General features: G+C 39.5%; 1 long non-coding RNA gene across 2 annotated transcripts in view; it reads left to right on the top strand.

The window, feature by feature from the left end:
• The window catches only part of LOC140711276 (uncharacterized), a 135,773-nt gene that overhangs the window by 9,305 nt on the left and 106,697 nt on the right, over positions 1 to 19,771 (top strand). For both annotated transcript variants that reach the window (XR_012092427.1, XR_012092426.1), the window contains exon 2: positions 19,547 to 19,641. This is a non-coding gene — a long non-coding RNA (uncharacterized lncRNA). The remainder of the gene's footprint in view (positions 1 to 19,546; positions 19,642 to 19,771) is intronic.

Genomic DNA, 19,771 nt, shown 5'->3' with positions numbered 1-19,771 from the left:
GCTGGAGAAACCACTGAGAGAGAGTGAGAGAGAGGGAGGGAGAGATGCCGGACCAGCCCCAGCTGTTTCAGCCATCCCAGCTGTGGTGACATGCATGTGAATGAAGTCATGAAGTCATTCTGTATTATTTGAGAGTTAGCCCAGTTGAGACTCCAGATAATACCACCTGCATGAGTGATTCCAGGCAAGACAGAAAAAAGCAGAATTGCCGCTGAGCCCCACCCAGATTACAGATTTCATGAACAAATAATAAAATGGTGTGGTTTTAAACCACTGACTTTTGGGGTGACTTCTTTCCTAGCAATAGATAACTAATACGGTGAGGCAGCTGGAACTATCTGAGGACAGTGGCTTCATTGTAATAGTGGAGCACAGCAGCAGAAAGCAAGCGATGTCTGTAGCCGGGGCAGCAGGATGACTCCGTGAGAGTTGACACAAGATTTTCTTTTCCTTCCAGTTTCCACTGTTTCACAACACTGACATGTGTCACTTTACAAAGAAAACAATCTGTACCCTTCTGAATTAGGCTTTACACTAGAATCTTTTCCAGACCTTCCCAACCCTCAAACCGAAGTTTGTGAAGAGTGGATTGAGGTCCCATACACAATGAGTCATGTTTGTCTTCTGAGTGCCGATTGCCTTAGTGGAGACCTTAGATCATCACATCCCATGCCCTGAAGCTTGTTTCTTCATGCAGGGAGCCAAAATACATTGTATAACCTCATCTCCGGCAAAGATTCTCAACATGCGCCTGACTATGTATGTGTAAGATGCCAAATTGGTGAGTCCAAAAATGTAATAATTATCCCCGAAACCAGTCTGACTGATTTCATGGACAGAATTAATGGGGCATTTTGTGGTAGGAGAAACTGGACCTATGACCAATTGTTGCAAATTTTATGTCTATTTTATGGATGAGCAAATCAAGGGGAGGAGAGAGAGAGAGAGAGAGCCATTGAACAAGTCAATATCGAAGGCAGGGACATCACCCATGGCTCCCAAATCTCCTTCAGGGCTTTCTCCACTATTGGCAGCATTAGTTTTCATTGGATGTGTGTATATTGCTCTGCTGGAGAGGGCATAGTTAGAGCCCTGCCTTTTTTTTTTTTTTTTTTTTTTAACCTTAAGTAAAATATCTTTCTCCTTTGTGATATCACTGTTTTACCCCGGACACTTGGTTAGTTTCTTATGGGCAGTCTCAGTCATCTCTTGAAAAAAAAAAATTCTGGTCAGAAATAAGCTCCCAAAGGATCATGTGTTGAGAAAGAAAATGTAAACCCAGCCAGTGGGGTTGGGAGGAAGGCAGTGGGGAGTGTGGAGAGACTCTCTCTGCTGATAATCTTGGAAGAAAGAATTACCTGACTTAGAAATGTGATATTTTTCTAGGCCACCTCATTTCTTCTGATTAAAAATAACCACTTTCCATTATGTTCATATAAGAGAAAAATGAATGAAAACATATCTAGGAGGTAGCCTAGAATGATAAATCAGGGAGAGTATAATCTACATGTGCATATTCAGTCAGTAAACACTCAGTATTTATAGATATGGAGAACTCATTCATTCATTCATTCATTCATTCATGCATCACCTGTCCATTGATCCGTTTGCTTAACAAGCATTGACTGAACAGCTACCATAGGCAATGTTCTATGGAGATGCATAAGGTAGAGAACATACTTCCTGCTCTCCAGGGATTGCTTTATAGTCTCATAAAGAAGATAAGACAAGACAAGAACACAAAGAACTATGATCAAGGTAATAAATGAATAAGCACCATAGGAGAGAAAAATAAAGTGAGATGAAAGTTCAGAAAAGGGAGACATCACTTCTGGCCAAAGGAAATATAGAGTAGAAAGATTTCTTATAAGTAAAATCTATTACCCTGCAACTCCTAGTTTAAAAGCCTCACATAGTTATTAGCTCTGTGACCTTGGGCAAATCATAAATTTTCTGTGTCTTAGTTTGCTTATCTTTTAAAAGAAAGGGTTGAACTAAATGATCTTGAAGGTCCTTTCCTCTCTAAAGTACTGGGATACATAATTTTTCATGCGAAGACCCAGCTAAATATATGACAAACTATTCTTTATACAACTAGAGTAACTCTTTAAATCTAAATAAGATCATGTTACCCATGGCTTAAAAACCTTTCATGGCTACATTTCAAAGAAAACTCAGACTTTTCAGATGGTCCACAAGGTCCCGCAGCGTCTGACCTCACGTTCTCCAACCTCATCTTCCCATGTCCTCCTCCTACCCCGCTCTCTCCACCCTCATCCTCCCCATGTCCTCCTCCTACCGCTGCTCTTGCACTGCCAGGTCCTCCTTGTCACTCCCCTGAATGCAACGGTGAGGACCTTCACACAGGCTGTTTCCTCCGCAAGAAACGCTTTTTCACTTTTCTTAAAAAAAAATACGTATATGTGTGCACGTGTGTGCATGTGTATGTGTGAGTAAAATTTTTATAAAAGGAATAAAAATACGGTTTTTAAAAGTCAAATGATATTACCACAGGATTATAACCCAAACCCATAGGGTTGGTGCAGCTGGAAGGAATAGAAATCATATGTTTCAATGTCTACACTTGTGCTTAGACCCTATTCCTTTGCACCTCCACTTCTTCTGGGGACAGCATCCTGGGTATGGAGCCACTCCAGTTCAACTTCTCTACAGAATAGTAAGATTCTGGCATCCTGGCAGGGTGAAGAGGAACACTTGCCTGGACCTGGGTAGAGGAGAGGGAGGAGAGGGTCCAGGGGTTTCAATGTGCTTTATACTGACTTTTAAACCATTCTCCTGATTTCTCCCCAGAACACCACCCTTATCTGCCACAGACTAGGCACCATCAATGGCTGATACTTACTAGGAGGGGTTGATGCTGTGATTTGGCTCCTTTGACATTGGCATCCAGCTTGCTCACACTTGGTGTACGGCATTCTTACTTTTGCTCACTCCTCCTTCCACTTTCTATCTTCCAAAAATATGTTTACTCTTTGCAATCACAATTCTCTCTCTCATCACCTGTTTTCTTTGTCCTTCTGAGTTTCTATCTCATTAGTTCCTTTTATACGCAATTTTAGAAGGGTCTGTGGAAAGGTAAGAAAGAATGTCTTGTGTCTTCCATGTTTAACTGAAATGCCTCTTCCTTTACTCATCTTAAAGCTTTTCATTCTTTTGGTGTCAGCTTAAATTTGCTATCAGCTTAAATTCGCTATCAGACTTCACTGACCAAACCGTGTCTAAATAGATCCTCCTGGGATCATCTATGAGAGCACCCTGTTTTTTACTTTCATAGCGTTTCTTATAATTTTAAGCTAGCCTTATTTGTTGAGTTGTTAACTTTAAATAAATATATTTATTACCTCGTTTAAGGTCTGTTGCTCCCACTAGAATGCACACTCAAGGAAGACAGGGACTGTGTCTGTTTTCTTCAGCTGAGTGCTTAGCACAGTATCTCACCGTGACAGATGCTCAAGAATTCTGACTGATGAACGCTGACGAACAAGGGGACCAAATCTTAGACTCCACTGACAGCACCTCCAGGGCAACGGCAGACTTGAAAGAAAAAAGACAAAGATGAGCAAATTGCACAGAAGCGTGGATTCTTCACCCAGACTTTGTCCAAATCGCAGAACTACCACTTGCCTAGTGTGTAACCTTGTGGATAAATTGTATTAAAAAATGGAGAACGGAGATAATAATGGTATACCTACCTTATGAGGCTATTAAAAAAGTTAGAATTAGTCAGTAGAGATAGTGCACATAGAAAAATGGCAAGCATATAGTGCTCCATCAGTTTTGGCTATTAGGTGTTAGAATACTTGGCTTGGGGTGGGGGCCTTGGTTTGGTGAGGAGCCTCCTTCCAAGTTTTGCTCTGAAAACTTAAAGCTAAACTTCCGTATATTACACACATGTTGGCATTGTTTGTCTGAAATGTTTAGAACCCGATTTTACTTCTGGGTTCTACTTATGTTCTCACTGTGTTCATACTTATGTTGAGTAATTTGTAAGGTGTTTGGGAGTTCTGGTAAAGCAGGGCCCCTTAGGGCATCCCCAAACAGAAGACTTCTCCTTGGGAATGAGGTATGTCAGGGAAGACAGGGTGAAGGATTATAGAAAGGAGATAACTTGACAGACTTAAAAGAATGGAAGGTTTGGAAGGAGTGGGATGTGGAGGTGGAGAAAGGGAATTCAGACACCAGACAGACTTTGGTTGAAATGCCATTTCTACCATGACTAGCTACATGACCATGAGCAATTTGCTAGACCTCTTAGTGCCTCCACTTCCTTAGCTATAGTAATTACATGAGATGATAAACACAGAAAACGTAGGCTAGTACCTGGTACAGAGGAAAACACTCTAGTATTTCAATTATCATTATTAGGAGTAGTCAAGGTTCTGCCATCTCTGAATCTGACTGGCCATGTGGCCTTGGAATATTCACTTTCCTTTCCTATGTCCAAGATACTCATCTATGAAATAAAGTTGCTCTTTATATTTATATGCTGCTCGCAAGTCAGAATTCTGCCAAGGGCTATCTTTGGAGACCTCTGCCTGACCACCCCCAGCAACACCCAACCACACACACAAGCTCCTGGGATGTTAGGTCTTTTCCACATTTTGCTAGATCAGTATTTCCATATTTTTTGTCTGCTGCTGTACAAAGTTAAACTACATTACAGTGCAAAGGGTCAGTGCAAGCCAGTCTCCAAGATGGCCTTTGTCGATCCCCATCTCCTTGTATTCACACCCTTGTGTTGTCCCCTCACACAATGAATGGAGCTGAATAGTGTAACGAATACAATTTTTCAGAAATGACAGTGAAATTTCTGAGACTAGGTGGTGAAAGACATTGACGCCTCCTCCTTACTTCTTGGATCCCTGACTCTTGAGGAAGCCAGCTGCCATGTCATAAGGACACTCAAGCAGCCCTGTGGAGTGGTCCATGTAGCAAAGAACCTGGTCAACAACCAGCACTAACTTGCCAGATGTGAGAGTGAGCCTGGGCCACCCAGCTAAGCCACTCCCAGAACCTAAGCCTCATAATTATAATATGTGTATCATCTGTGTGTGATAATACATGCTTATTGTTGTTTTAATCCTTCATGTTTTAGAGTGATTTGTTACGCAGCATCAGATAACTGATACAGGGTTCCCTCGTAACATGTTATGCACAGCTGAGTCCAAGTTCAGGCCTTCTGGCTAACCTTGGCACTGGTGGAAACCCTATGAACCTTTTCAAAATCTCACTCATTTCTCCCCCTTTTTAGGTAGCAGGCCTCTTTCTCAGATCATAACACTGCATGACAGTTCCCTTTTGTTATTCTGAATTGTTGCTGTTTTTTTCTTTTCAAGCCTTATTCTGAGGTTTCTTAAATACCAAAGCCTGCTCCAGAATCTGACAAGTTTCAAGGCCTTTTCCTTGACCAGTGATTTTCCAAGGCCCTGAGAGGGGCTCATGTAATGTGTTCACATGATCACATGGATAACAAAATTTGTGAAAAAACAGTAGTTAACTATAATCAGTTAAGATCACTGTCTCTCTACTTCAACTTCCACTCTGTCTTATTCTCCCTAACATTCAGTGGTACGGAGTGGCCATGGGCATGTTTAGCATTCAGCTAAGGGGAAGTTTACTTTAGGCTTAGTGGGATGTATTTTTGTGGTTCACAGGCACTTTTTTGTGTGTAGATTTAAGTTATTTCTATCCTTCTCGGTGTTGGAATGGTTTCCAGCAACTTTCCTACTACCTACTTTGCTGACACAAAGGTGCATAAACAGAAGTCCTATAGTAAGTATGTGTCTTGCACCATATCAGCCTGGCACCAGGAGTATAGGGACTGGGGAGGAGAAACAAGGTTTGAAAACACAAAGCCAGAAGCTATTCTGTGAAAGTTCTTCCAATCTTCAGATATATAGAGTGTCTAGATCTATACCTAGTCAACATCACCAAAAAAAAAAAAAAAAAATCCAAATTGTAATCATTCATGCCAGAATAAAGAATGAATTATTGTTCTGTTCACTGTATAGATAACTACATTACAAAGTCATTTTCCTGCAAAGAAGTGAATGGCCAATAAATTCATAACCAAAAAAAAATTTAGCAAAATAAGTATAAAAGCACATCAAGCAGTAATAGGGGTATGCTAGGCAGTTAATTAAAGCAGCTAGTATATTTTTTTCTGGGTTTTGTCATATTTGGGGTATTTGTCAGCTTTTAAAAATGTGTAATGCACTGTGATTTCTCTTTCTACAGTAACACACACTTTCAAACCTGATTTTGTATTTATAATTTGGTCATGAGCATGGGATTTTGCCCATCAAACCTGGCCCTGTTCCTGCTGTGTCCCGTTTAGTTCTAGATCTCTGTAGGAAGAATTCCTTCTTTTCTATGCTCCCCAACTCTGGCTTTGGATTTGCGCTAAGCTGCTCTCCTCTCGCCACTCACAGTCCTTGTTCCCAGCCAGTCTCATAGGACATTCTGACTCATTTTAGTTCTGAACCCTTTCTCTTCTGGATGCATGCTTCCATTCGGTTAGCAAGTATAGCATTCTGTCTCCTTGAAGCTCAGTTTATTTTTGAAGGCTTCATGTTCTTTTTCTCTGACAGAAGCCAATGGCAACCCCAACTCATCCCCTGACAAGGAGGATCCTTCCAAGCCGCTGTTTATTTCACCTGCCTCATGACCACCATTACCCTGCCAGCCCCAAGAGAGCAAGAAACACATCCATCTCCCTCAGTCATGCTTAGAACACTGCTGGCACACAATGAATGCTTGTTAAAGAAACAAATAGGTATATAAATTAATATCTATTGCCATAAAGATGAATTTTATGTGATCAATCATAACTTACAGTTCAAAATCTAGCTCTGACTAGGCAGATTGCCCCCTAATTCATGAACTTTAGGTGAAAGAATGTTTTCACCATAGAGATGTCTTCTTTGCTTTTACATTGTTGAGACTTATCCTTAAGTTTTCTTCTCTTTTTTTCCCGTAGCTTTTGCTCTAGCCTCCCACTCCCACCTAACACACACACACACACACAGTCTCTCACACACATACACACACAGTCACACACACACAGTCACACACACACATACATACGAAATTGGTTGTGAATTGCTGGAGGCTTATGGTTAGAGTTATTTAATTTACCACTTAATTTTGTTGGCCAAGTGGCTGGCCAGGTGAAATCTGGCAGTTTGGTGAGAACAGAGGAAATTCTGCAGTTAGGGATAAGCAATACCCTTGTGAAGGTAGGAGAGGTCCTGTTCCGGCTGACAGTTTGCAGAAGATGAGAAACACTATCCTTAAAATGGGCCTCAGGAGAGAAAATGCATGTCTAGGAATAAATCTCTGTTAGTTTTCTCATTGGTTAACAGGAAGGATGCCTTATTTTTCCAGTAATAATACATTTCCTTCATTGAGATAAGTGACCTCTAGTTTTATTTCCCTGCAAACTAGATTATAACCCTCTAAAATGAAACACCTCACCCCATGCTATTTCCTGGAATGGAGTGGACAGCTGTTGTATTTGCCTGTCTAGTATCCATTACTTGTTATTCTGATAACAGTCCACTGAGTTTATGGTGGTGGGGGTTCACTCCATGCCTGGATCCTGGGGTAGGCTCAGGACTCAAGCCATGTCAGACATTTTTGCCCCACAAATAAAACTTGGGTAAAGTGTGAAAAAGTGAATATTGGTGCACATCTTTTATCCCGACCTCAGTGGCCTGAAGAAAATGTCCCATTTGTTCCTGGCCCAACTTCCTTGAAACTACTCAAGTTCCTATACTAAGACCTGGTACTTGTGTTTTCATTTCTGTTCTATGTGTTAGTTCTAAACCTTTCTTTTCTTTTCTTTTTTCCTGAGTGTCTAGAGGTGAGTTTCTCTTGTCTGCAATCAAAGAACCTGGCAGATACAGTAATATATTAAATGGGCCTGAGTTGTGAAGAAGACCAAAATCTGGGACCAGACTCAGTTACAACTGCACAGCAGGGAAAACTTGTTTCTCTAACTTTCCATTTCTTTTTCATTTTTGCCTTGCTTTGAAACCAAAAATTCCTATCACCATACCTATCATCACACTCAATGCCATGGCGCCCTCTCCTTTTTCCTAGTAACATCTAGTCTCTGAAAAAGCACCAATCCTAGTCATCATTTATTTGGTCGATCCTTTTTGAGCACCTATTATATGTCAGTTATTGTTCTAGGTGCTTGGAATATGTCAGCAAAACCTCTGTTGCAGTGGGGCTTATATTCTGATGGTCAAAGATAGACAATAATCAAGTAAATAAATAAATTAATGAAATAACTGGGGACAGTGATAAGTAGTTTGAAGGGTGAGGTGATACAGATGACTGGGGGGTCAGGGAAGACTTCTTTGAAAAGTGGACATTTAAGTTGAGACATAGATCATTTGTGGAGACCAACCATCTCAAAATATGACCGGTGTGGGAGGAAAGCTCTGTAGGCAAATAAAAGAGAAAGAGATTAGGGGCATAAGCAGGGCATATTCAGGGGCCAGATCACGCTGGGTTTTGTAGACCATGGCAAGAAGTTTGGACTTTATCCTCATTGTCATAGAAAGCATTAGAGGGGAGTGACGTGATATGTATTTTTAAAAGATTACTGATTGCAGCATAAATAATCAATTGTCAAACAGAGAAACCAGATAGGAGGTCATAACAGTAGTTGTCACAGGAGATAATGGGGCTTAAGCAAGAGTGGAGATGGAGAGAAGTGAGATGATATAAAACATATTTTGGATATGGAGATGCATGTGCTGGAATAGGAGGAGTGATGGCCCCATTTGCTGAGATAAGGACAATTAAAAAGGTAGTGGTGTGATGGAGGAGGCAGAATCCTGAGTTTTATTTTGATCATGTTAAGTTTGTGATTGTTCATCAGATATCCAAGGGGAACTGTCTGGAGTCCTGTTGAAGAGTCAGGACTGATGTAAAGTTAGGAGTCATTAGCATATAGAAGGTGTTTGAGGCTTGAATAAAATATCTAAGGAAAAATGGTAAGCAGGAGAGAGGGCTATAGACCAAGCCCTGGGGCAGTTGACTATTGAGAAATTGAGCCATCACTAATAAATAAATAAATTTTATTAATATACTGTTCAATGTTCTTAATCAAGATCTTAAGCCAGATCTTTGACTTTGGATGGGTTCATAATCTAGCACAGTATTCTAAGGCATTTATTCATTTATTTTTTAAAAGTAGGATATTCCTCAATAGAAATCTTAGGGCTAAATCTAACAGCTGAAATTGGAAGTACTCTGGTTGGGGTGTTAGGGGGTGGAGGCTGTTCCCAAGCCCTGCCCTGTTAGGGCCCCCTCCACCACCCCCTTTCCAAGAGTTACACTTGAAATTCTCTCTGGCTGCAGACCCTTCATGAATCTCTATGGCTACATGGGGAACAGTGGGAAAAATCCCTCACCTCCTTCAAGTCTCTGCTCAAATGTCAAGTTTTGGTAAGATCTACCCTGTACCCCCTTTTTACCCTACAGAAAAATTACAGCCTGTCGTTAATCCCACCTTAGTCCTCTTAATTCTTTTAGCCTGATTTTGTATAAAGTGTATATCAGATACTAACATACAATATGTTTTGCTTATTATTTTTTTCTTTTTAAAGAAAAATATGTTGTCAGAACATAAGCTCCACACAGGAAGCATTTTTATTTTCTGTACATCGATGTGTTTCACTCACTTATAAATACTGTAGTGTCTGGCACATAGTGGCACTCAATAAATAGTCCTTAATGGATGAATGAACTAATGTTACAAAAGGGGCAGTTTCTTAGTGGACACAGCATTTATGTATCCCTCAAATATTTACTGAGTATCTAAATAACCTAAACTTTACTAGATTATACAAGAAAACCAAAGGCATTCAGAAAATTAAATTTTAAATAAAGTTTTGTCTTAATCTAGGCATCTTGGATAATTCAATAGTTTAATTTCCAATTCTAGAGAAAAGTAACAATTTCCATTTTAATTTTCACAAGTAGTAGGTTGGAATACTAGGCTCAATTCTCCATGCTCACCCTACAAAAGCGTTTGCATCTATCCCCCTTGTCATATAACTTTGCAGTGCTTCTGTAGAGCAGACAAGGCATTCATCCCTGCGGTTGGGCTTTGCCATGTGACTTTTTCTGGCCAATAGGATGTGAGCAGATGTGTTCTGCGCAGAGGCTTCATTGCGCTTGCGTGGTCTGGTGTGTGCTCTTGGGCTTTTGCCATCTGCCATGAAAAAAGCAAGTCCCAGTCAGCTACCAGAGTGAGAAATTAGGTGGAGCAAACCTGAACTCACCTAGAGCCTGCCAGTGTACAGATCCTCAGCCAAAAAGTGAAACTTTATTGTTGAACCCACTAAGATTTCAAAGTTGTTTACTACCCAGAATTAGTATATTCGAAATCTGACTAATGTAGCCACAAATAAACATAACTAACTTATGAATAGTAGCTCTCCTAACTAGAATTTAATATAGAAAGAAATTTTCACCTTTCATTAAAATTAAAATTAAAAGGCATTTCATGTTTTTTCTAAAACTTCCTTGAAAGTGAGCACATTAAAATATGAAAAGTGAGGCATATTTCCTAAGACAAACATAATTTAAGGCGCTGTTCTAATGAAGGTGGAATGTTCTGGCAGTGAAAGCGCATAGGAGTAGGAGCAGAAGGTGTGTCCTAGCTAGAGTTATGCCCCTTCTTCCCCTGGGTGAGCCACCAAAAATCAAGAAATCCCTGGACATTCCTACATCTAGAACGTGAGGACGTCGCAGCAGATGGTTGCTAAGGTAGCTTTCTGCTGTAACATCTGTTTTGCCATTTTTGTGTAGAATCAGAATAAAAATTATTTCATAGCAATAGAAGAAAAGTACTCTACTGATGGATGGAAACAAGACTTTTAAAAAGAAGTTTTACAATACCCCATGGAATTGAATTATTCTATTGTACATAGAATTTAAAAGCAAATGAAAAGAAGGACAGCCTCAAATCAAATCATGTCAAAAGGATAAAACTCTTACAAGGCAGCTTATTCTACAGAATGGCTTGTGGCCATTTTTCTTTGATAAGAAAATAAGTGGAGAAACAGTGTCATCTTTATTTTTTACTTACTTATTTTTACTTACATTTATGTTTATTTAGGATTAAAGAGGGTCATGGAGATTATGGGGGAGCTGAAAACCTCATGGTGTTGGTTTCTTTTTAATTCAATTTTTATTTTACATACAGGGGATACACATGCACGTTTGTTACATGTGAATATTGCATCATGCTGAGGTTTGGAGTACAGCCCCCATCACCAAGGTAGTGAACATAGTGCCTGATAGGTAGTTTTTCAACCCACGCCCTCCTCCCAGTAGTCCCCAGTGTCTATCGCTCCCATTTTATGTCCATATGTTCTCAATGTTTAGCTCCTACATGTAAGTGAGAACATGTGGTATTTGGCTTTCTATTCCTTCATGAATTCACTTAGTACTACGGTCTCCAACTGCATCCACGTTGCTACAAAGGACATGATTTCATTCTTTTTTTATGGCTTTGTAGCATTTCATGATGTATATGTGCCACATTTTCTTAATCCAATCTACCAGTGATGGGCACCTTGGTGGATTCCATGTCTTTGTTATTGTGAATAGTGCAGTGATAAACATACAAGGGTATGTGTCTTTTTGGTAGAATGATTTATTTTCCTTTGGTTATATACCCAGTATCAAAGTATCATTTTTATTAATAAGGATACACTTTTTTAAATAACAAGTCACTGGAAAGTAACTTTATTGAAAGTTATTCTTGTCCAATTTTGATGTAGCAAACTCATGGATCAAGTGTCTGGGTTGCTCTCTGTATTATCCATATTCACTATTCTCCGAACTGCTTCTGTAAAACTGATGTACTAGCCTCTCCAAGCTTTGCTCCAGGTTATAGCCTGCTTCTTTAGGCAGGAACAGAGTTGTGGAAATGGTTGCCCTCTGAAAGACAAACTTTATGGGAGGAATTCCTTTTTAGTGTCTTTTTTTAACTCCTCTTCAAGAAAAATGATCTGTCTCGGTACATGTCTTATCTTTTCCTGATCACTTTTTGCAATCTGCCTTCCCCTAGCAATCTGCTACAGCAATCGGCTTTGTTCTGCAAAGGAGCCCTGTCATCTCTCAAGGCTAGGAGAATCATCAATGGCATCTCACTTCAACAAATTAGCCACAGTGTTTACACTGCAAGTCCTGGAGGCTGAGCTTTCTTGCATTTCAAGAAATTCCCGGGATTCTAATGTTTTTTCCAAGTGAGAATGTTTTGATCCAATACATTTTACTTCTCTGGCTTAACATACGTTATTCTCTGGGCACCTACTGAATGCTTTAAGCCAAACTCTTAGAAATATTAATGCACAGACACACCTACATCTATTGATGCAAACAAAGAAGGCAGTACGCTGCAGGAGAGAGAAACTAATTTGAAAGTTAGGAAACTTAGAGATTTACATTCTAGTTCTGGCTCAGGTAAGCCAATCATTAACTGTGTGACTTTGGGCATATCACTTCCCCTAAGATTCTCTTCCCTCCACTGTAAAATGAAGAACAAAGGGGTTGGGTTAGATTAATCCTAACAACTACTCCAGTGCCAGCATTCTGTAACTTTAGACTTCTAATTGGTAGCTAGATAGGGATCAACTTTGTTAAGGCAAGGCGGTGGAAGCCATTGTGAATAAGTTCTGTGGTTAGCTTTTACCCCAAGCAGAAGCTATAACTTGTTGGGGACTGACTAAAAGAAGGGCAGCCCTGAAAGACTCACAAAACCCTTGCCTCAGTTCCCACACAATGTTATTAATACGGCTACAAAATCGTGGTATCACAAGGTGGCTTTAACTGCTGCAACTACTATATTTTACTAGTTGTATTGGTCCTCATGTAGAGCCCAAGGGTCTGAGCATTTGAAGAGCTCATATTTTAGGGCTGAGGCTAAGGGAACAATAATAATAATTAAAAAAAAAAAAAAAAAAACGTAGTCAGGGGTGACCTAAGTAACTTCCTGAGGTTCCTTTCAGGCCCATGAGTTAATGTATGGGAAGAACAAGCTTATTAATCAAAAAACACTGATCTGCTCAATGTCTAATTATACCTGTCACTGTTGTTGCCCACACTTCAGGCCTGATACGGTTTCTTCTCTGAAGTCACATGGCTGTATTTTCAGACCAGTTACTAGTTGCTCTGTGTATTTTCTGTGTGACACATCTCTTCCATGTGACAGTTCAAAATTGTCCAGAGACACACCAAAACCCCTCTATAGAACAACCCAGCAACCCAGAGACCACACAACCCCTTTCCCTTCTCCTCCCCCACCCAGAACCTCCTGTTAAATTTCCAGCTATCTCTCAAGGTCAAGCTCAAACCCTTCCTCCTCCGAGAAGCCTTTCTTGATCCCCTCCCCATCAGTCTTTTTTTTTTTTTTTTTTTTTTAATTTATTTATTATTATTAAACTTCAAGTTGTAGGGTACATGTGCACAACGTGCAGGTTTGCTACATATGTATACTTGTGCCATGTTGGTGTGCTGCAGCCATCAACTCGTCATTTACATCAGGTATAACTCCCAATGCAATCCCTCCCCCCTCCCCCCTCCCCATCAGTCTTAATCCCTCATTTCTTATACTCCCCAAGCACTTTGTACCTCTATTATTTTAGCACTTACTTACCAAAGTCTGTCTTATATTAAAGTTATTTTGTGCATATGTTTTTCCCATGATATTTCAAGCTTTTAGAGGGAAGAAACAAGTCTTATTTTTCCTTTCTATTACCTGCAACATTCAGGAAAAGGGTTTGCTCAGAGTAGGCACTTAAAATTGTTCCATGAAGCATGAAAGTAGAGAATGAGTGAAGTGAGAACCATGTTCTATTCATTCTTTTATTTTCACATTTTATTACAAAATGCTTTTTATGTAGTAAAATTCTTAAAATTGTTGGATCACTTATAAATACACTAAATAATGCAAAAATACTAAAGTAGAAAACTAATTAGACTTGTAATTTGTTCGTATTGCCATTAAAATAAATTTAGTCTATTTAATCAATGTCAAGAATGAAATTTGCCAGTAATATTCCTTTAGAAGTAAATGCTCCTTTCATTCACCCAATGAATTTATTTATAACGAGTCTCTGCACACTTTAATTTGGAAGGAATGCATATATTTAATGAAACACTCAGAGTATTTAATTAATCATTTACAACAAGTCATAAAAGACATGAAAAACCATCTTTCCATTTATATGACTATTTCCTAGTATAACAAACTTTTCCAGTACTACTCAAAGCAAAGCTACAGTAATTTATGTTACAGTATTTTATATTTGTCAATGTCACCATCTCTTCATTCTGTTTCTCCTTTTTTTTTTCTCCCTGCTCAATCAATTAAACCAAATTATAGGTTGCTGAAGTGATCTTGGTCTATCTCTGACCCTTCCTTCACTAAACCTAATGTCAGAGCATCCTTCACATGTACTTCTTAAAATTCTCAAAAATGTTCTTTTTCAGTTTGAGCTTTACATACCTGTAGAAAATTGTGATGTCTTGCCAGTTTTCACACTTCTTTTCTATTCTGGGTTCTGTGCAGTACCCTAAAATTCAACCCTCTTTGGATGACCTATGTCCTTTGGGCAAGGTTAAGCAAGAAATGTTCTCATTCTCTCTCTCTCTTTTTGTTTGTTTGTTTGTTTGTTTGTTTGTTTTGAGACAGAGTCTCACTGTCACCCAGGCTGGAATGCAGTGGTGTGATCTCTGCTAACTGCAACCTCTGCCCCCTGGGTTAAAGTGATTCTCGTGCCTCAGACTCCTTAGTAGCTGGAAATTATAGGCATGCACTACCATGCCTGGCTAAGTTTTGTATTTTTAGAAGAGACAGAATTTTGGCTTGATGGCCAGGCTGATCTTGAACTCCCAAGTCAAGTGATCTGCCTGCCTCAGCTTCCCAAAGTGTTGGGATTACAGGTGTGAGCCACTGCAGCTGGCTGAAAATGGCCTCATTCTCTAGGACAATTATGCATTGTCTTTCCCTGCAGCAGGGCTATTATAAAATGGTGAAGTTAGTTTGATATTACCTAATGCTTAATCTAATACGAATATAGAAGAGTTTCATTGGAGGAGGGTTCCATTTTGTTTTAGACAAAAGACAAACATACTACATGTACTACAAATTTCTGAGAATGACTGTTCATTCAGAAAATAGTTGCTTGCCATTTATAGAGCATCTATTTTAAGGTAGGTGCTACTCTAAAAGGGCTTACAGTCTTGGGGAGAGATATGATCATCAAATTTTACAATACAATAATACAATATAGTTAATGCTATCACAGAAGTGCCTGCTAGAAACAGGGAAACAGAGATGAAAGTTGAAACAATCTATGGAATGTGAGCACATCTCACTTAGTCGCAGAGGGTGAAGCGCAGTGGTGTGAACATGACCCACTGCTGTCTTGACCTCTTTGGCTCAAGTGATCCTTTTGCCTCAGCCTCCTGAGTAGCTGGGACCACAGGTGTGTGCCACCACACCTGGCTTATTATTATTATTATTATTATTATTATTATTATTTTTGTAGAGACAGGATCTCTTTCACTATGTTGCCCAGGTTTGTGTGAAGTTTTACAGAAAATTAATACAAACAGAAATCAGACCTTTAAGAGTTGAGAGTAAGTAGGAGAGTTAGGACTTGTACTTACTTAGCTATTACATAGTATAGAACCCATTAAGTACCAGAAGAAAGATACAGTCATATTGTAGGGAGGATGCTTTCACATGGAGACAGGAGGGCAGTTTTCAAGGAAGAAGTGGAATTTGAGTTTAACCACGAAAGCTGAATAAGGTAGAGATGCGTTAAGATGGGCGGCAAAGAGAGAAAAGAAGGAGTGCCAGTCTTGATGACAGCAGGATAACACACGTGACCTTGTCTTGCTCTTCATTTTCCCAAGCAGGCACCAGATACTATAACGTTGCTTTTCGCTTTTAACAATGGTCTGTGCTACCAAATATGCATGACCTAACCAGCCCTTGATTTCTCCCCTTTGGCCTCCTCATCTGCTACTAATTGTGAGAAAACTTGCATTGGAGATGGAGCTTTGTTGTTGTCCCATTTAACGGCCAGGGAATAGAGAATGGCACCACCTGAGTGATTTGCTCATATTTTTCTATAAACTTATATCTCACGTTGTTTATCATAATTAAACAGCAAATGCGCCAGGAAGGATCACTGTTTTATAAAAGAGTTTCTATATTCTTGGCCCTTGCTCCTTCAAAAAATAAAGAAAGAAAAGAGAAGAGAAGAGAAGAGAAGAGAAGAGAAGAGAAGAGAAGAGAAGAGAAGAAGGAAGGAAGGAAGGAAGGAAGGAAGGAAGGAAGGAAGGAAGGAAGGAAGGAAGGAAGGAAGGATAAAATGGAAGGAAGGAAGGAAAAAGAAAAGAAAGAAAGAAAAGAGAGAGAGGAAAAAGAAAAGAAAGAAAGAAAGAAAGAAAGAAAGAAAGAAAGAAAGAAAGAAAGAAAGAAAGAAAGAAAGAAAGAGAAAGAGAGAGAAAGAAAGAGAGAGAGAGGAGGGAGGGAGGGAAAGAGAGAGAAAGAAAGAAAAGGAAGGAAGGGAGGGAGGGAGGGAGGGAGGAGAAGAAAAGGGAGGGAGAGAGGAAGGGAGAGGAAAGGAAAGAAAGGCAGCTTGGGTTTGTATGCCCAGGTTTGTATGAGCCCAGGCTCATGCCTGTAATGTCAGCACTTTGGGAAGCCTAGGTGGGCGGCCTTCTGAACTTTCAGAAGTTCAGTTTCTCAGTCATGTAAGCCACATTTCAAGTGCTCAACAACTACACATGTCCAGTGGTTACCCTATTGGGCAGCGCAAATATGGAACACTTCTGACATCAGAGAAAGTTCTACTGGACAGTGTTGCTCTAGAGTCATTGTGCCCAGTGAGTGACCTTGGGAAAATTACTGTGTGCCTCGATTTCCTCATCTGCAAATGGAGATAATAAAACAACTTATTTCACAGGATTCTATGAGGATTGAATGTGTTAGTATTTGTAAAGAGCTTAGAAACAGTGCACAGCACATGGTAAGCCCTATAAAGCATATGTTAAACAAATAAAAACACATTTTACGTATCTGAAATATGGCAGTCAAGTCCAAATAACATCCAACATGAATAAAAGGAGGTGGGGCGGGGAAGCAATTCCTATTGTTTCCCACCAGCTGAGGTTCTCTTCCCACCTCTTCCCTCGACCTCTCCTCATGTTTGTTTTGTTCAGCTGGAAAGACCACCAAGCAGGAGCTCTTCTCTATTGCACAGTGAGTGCTTGATAAATATTTATACTAGAAATAATAATGATGTATATGGAAAAGAATCGTTCCATCATCTTGGAATTGTAGCCACTGCCAAGAAGTAGATGACTTCAAGCAACTCGGCTGTGCTCCATGGCAGATTAGGAGAGGAAGTGAAAAACTCAACTTGTTTGGGGATTTATGATGAGAAATAGTTCTAGTAACCAAAGTCTCTTGGATCCAACCCAGGCTGGTAATCCCACTTGGATACATATTTGGGTGTTTTATCATAAATACAAAAGAAAAAAAGTCTGTTTGCCTGAGATACTCTAAGTGTGTGTTGTTGAATGGAATTCTTCCTCACCTCCCACCCATGGGAATGATGGACAGATTGTGAAGAGAGAAACTGATGTCATTAGGGTACATGTCCAAACTACAGACATAAACTTCTTCCTGCCTAGGCACTTTCTGTATCTGTGCAGACTATAAAATGCACCAATAACAGGCATAGCCCTCTTTATCAAACAACAACTTGCTTTCTTTCATGCCATTTCCTATGCCAAGTCTGGCTTCTTTTCCACCACTTCCTACTTTTCAAATTCTCTTCATCCTTCTAGGTCTTTGTAAAATATCCTTCCCTCTAGGAGGTTTCTCTGCTCAACCCCAACTGGGCATACTCACATCCTCTTTTGAAATCCTTGTGCCATTAACAAATTGCCAGCATATATAATAGCCGCATGCTTGCATGTTTATTTCTCCTATTGATCTAATGTCTTTTTGCATCCTCTGTCTCTAGCACTGTATTTTTAACATAGCAACAGTTGCTCAAAGTCCCAAATGGCTAGCTGCCTACTCCAACATCCCTTTCCTTCTTTTTATTTAGAAACTGAGCCCTGATTTGTAGCTGGACCTCTCTGCAGATTTTTAAAATTTTGTGTAAATTCAATAGGTAAAAAGTTGTTAGACTCCTTCACAGGTAGATGTGACAATCCGTCGAAGTTCCAGACCAATAAGATAAAAGCAGAAATATAATATGAAACTTCCTGTAAGTCTGCATTTAAGGGAGGAAGCATGCCAGTATTTCCTCCTTCCTTGTTCTCCGCTGTTTAGAATGCAGATGTAATGGCTGGAGTTCTGGCAATTATATCAGACCAAGAGATGGGAGTCAGATGCTGAGATGGGAGTCTCAGCAAAGCCAGAAGCCTTAGTCCACAAAGTCTCTGTGGAGTCACCGTTTCAGCTCCAGACTGCCTACTTCTAGGCTTATTTTGCATACATGAGAAACATATTCTGCTTTCTTGTCTAAACCACATTTGTTGTTGTTTTTCATGTTGTGTACAACTGAATTTAATCCTAAAGCACGCATTCAACAATTATTTGTATTAATTTACATAAGTATATGATTATGTTCACTTTCTGCTTCATAACTTTTATTTAGATTTTAAAATCTACTTTTAATTAATACATTTCATTTTCTACATGTTTTAGGCTCACAGTAAAATTGAGCAGAAGTACAGTTTCCACATAACCATCCCCCAACACACACCCAGCCCTTTCCACCACCAATATGTCACACTATGTTTTGTTACAACTGATGAAGTAATATTGATGCCTCATCTTCAACCAAAGTCCATAGTTACATTACAGTTCGCTCTTTGTGACCAAAGCTCACAGTTTACATATGGTTCACTCTTTGTGTTGTATAGTCTGTGGGCTTTGACAGATCTATAATGACATGTAGCTACCCTTACAGTGTCATTCAATATAGTTTCGTTGGCTTAAAAATCCTGTGTTCCATCTATTAATCCCTCCTTCCATCTTCCCAAAACCCTGGCAAACACTGATCTTTTTACTGTCTGCATAATTTTACCTCTTCCAGAATGTCTTATAATTGGAATCACACAGTCTGTAGCCTTTTCAAATTAGCTTCTTGCACTTAGTAATAGGCCTTTATGCTTCTTCCATGTCTTTTTTGTGGCTTAATAGCACTTTTTCTTTTTCAAGTGCTCAATACTATTCCACTGTATGAATATACTACAGTTTATTTATCCATTCACCTATTGAAGGACACCCTGGTGGCTTCTAAGTTTTGGCAATGATGAATAAAGTTGCTATAAACTTTTGTGCACAGGTTTTTGTGTGGACCTAAGTTTTCAACTCATTTGGGAAAATATCAAGAATGATTGCAGAACAATATGATAAAAGTGTGTTTAGTTTTGTAAGAAATTGCCAAACTGTTTTCCAAAGTGGCCAAACCATTTTACATTTTTACCAGCAACGAAGGAGGGTTCCTGTTGCTCTACTTGTACTATCCGTGTTTTGGATATTAACCATCCTAGTAGGTATGTAGCCGTATCTCCTTGTTGTTTTAATTTGCAATTCCCTAATGATGAATACTGCAGAGCATCTTTTTACAATCAATTCAAATAATCATTCCTTCTTACAATGTTGTGAGGGAAGGTTGGCATTCTT

The sequence above is a fragment of the Chlorocebus sabaeus genome, unplaced genomic scaffold, assembly GCF_047675955.1.
Source record: "Chlorocebus sabaeus isolate Y175 unplaced genomic scaffold, mChlSab1.0.hap1 unalloc_scaffold_450, whole genome shotgun sequence".
NCBI classification, from domain to species: Eukaryota; Metazoa; Chordata; class Mammalia; order Primates; family Cercopithecidae; genus Chlorocebus; species Chlorocebus sabaeus.
The sequence above is the reverse complement of the archived record's forward strand: the minus strand, read 5'-3'. Positions and strand labels throughout refer to the sequence as shown.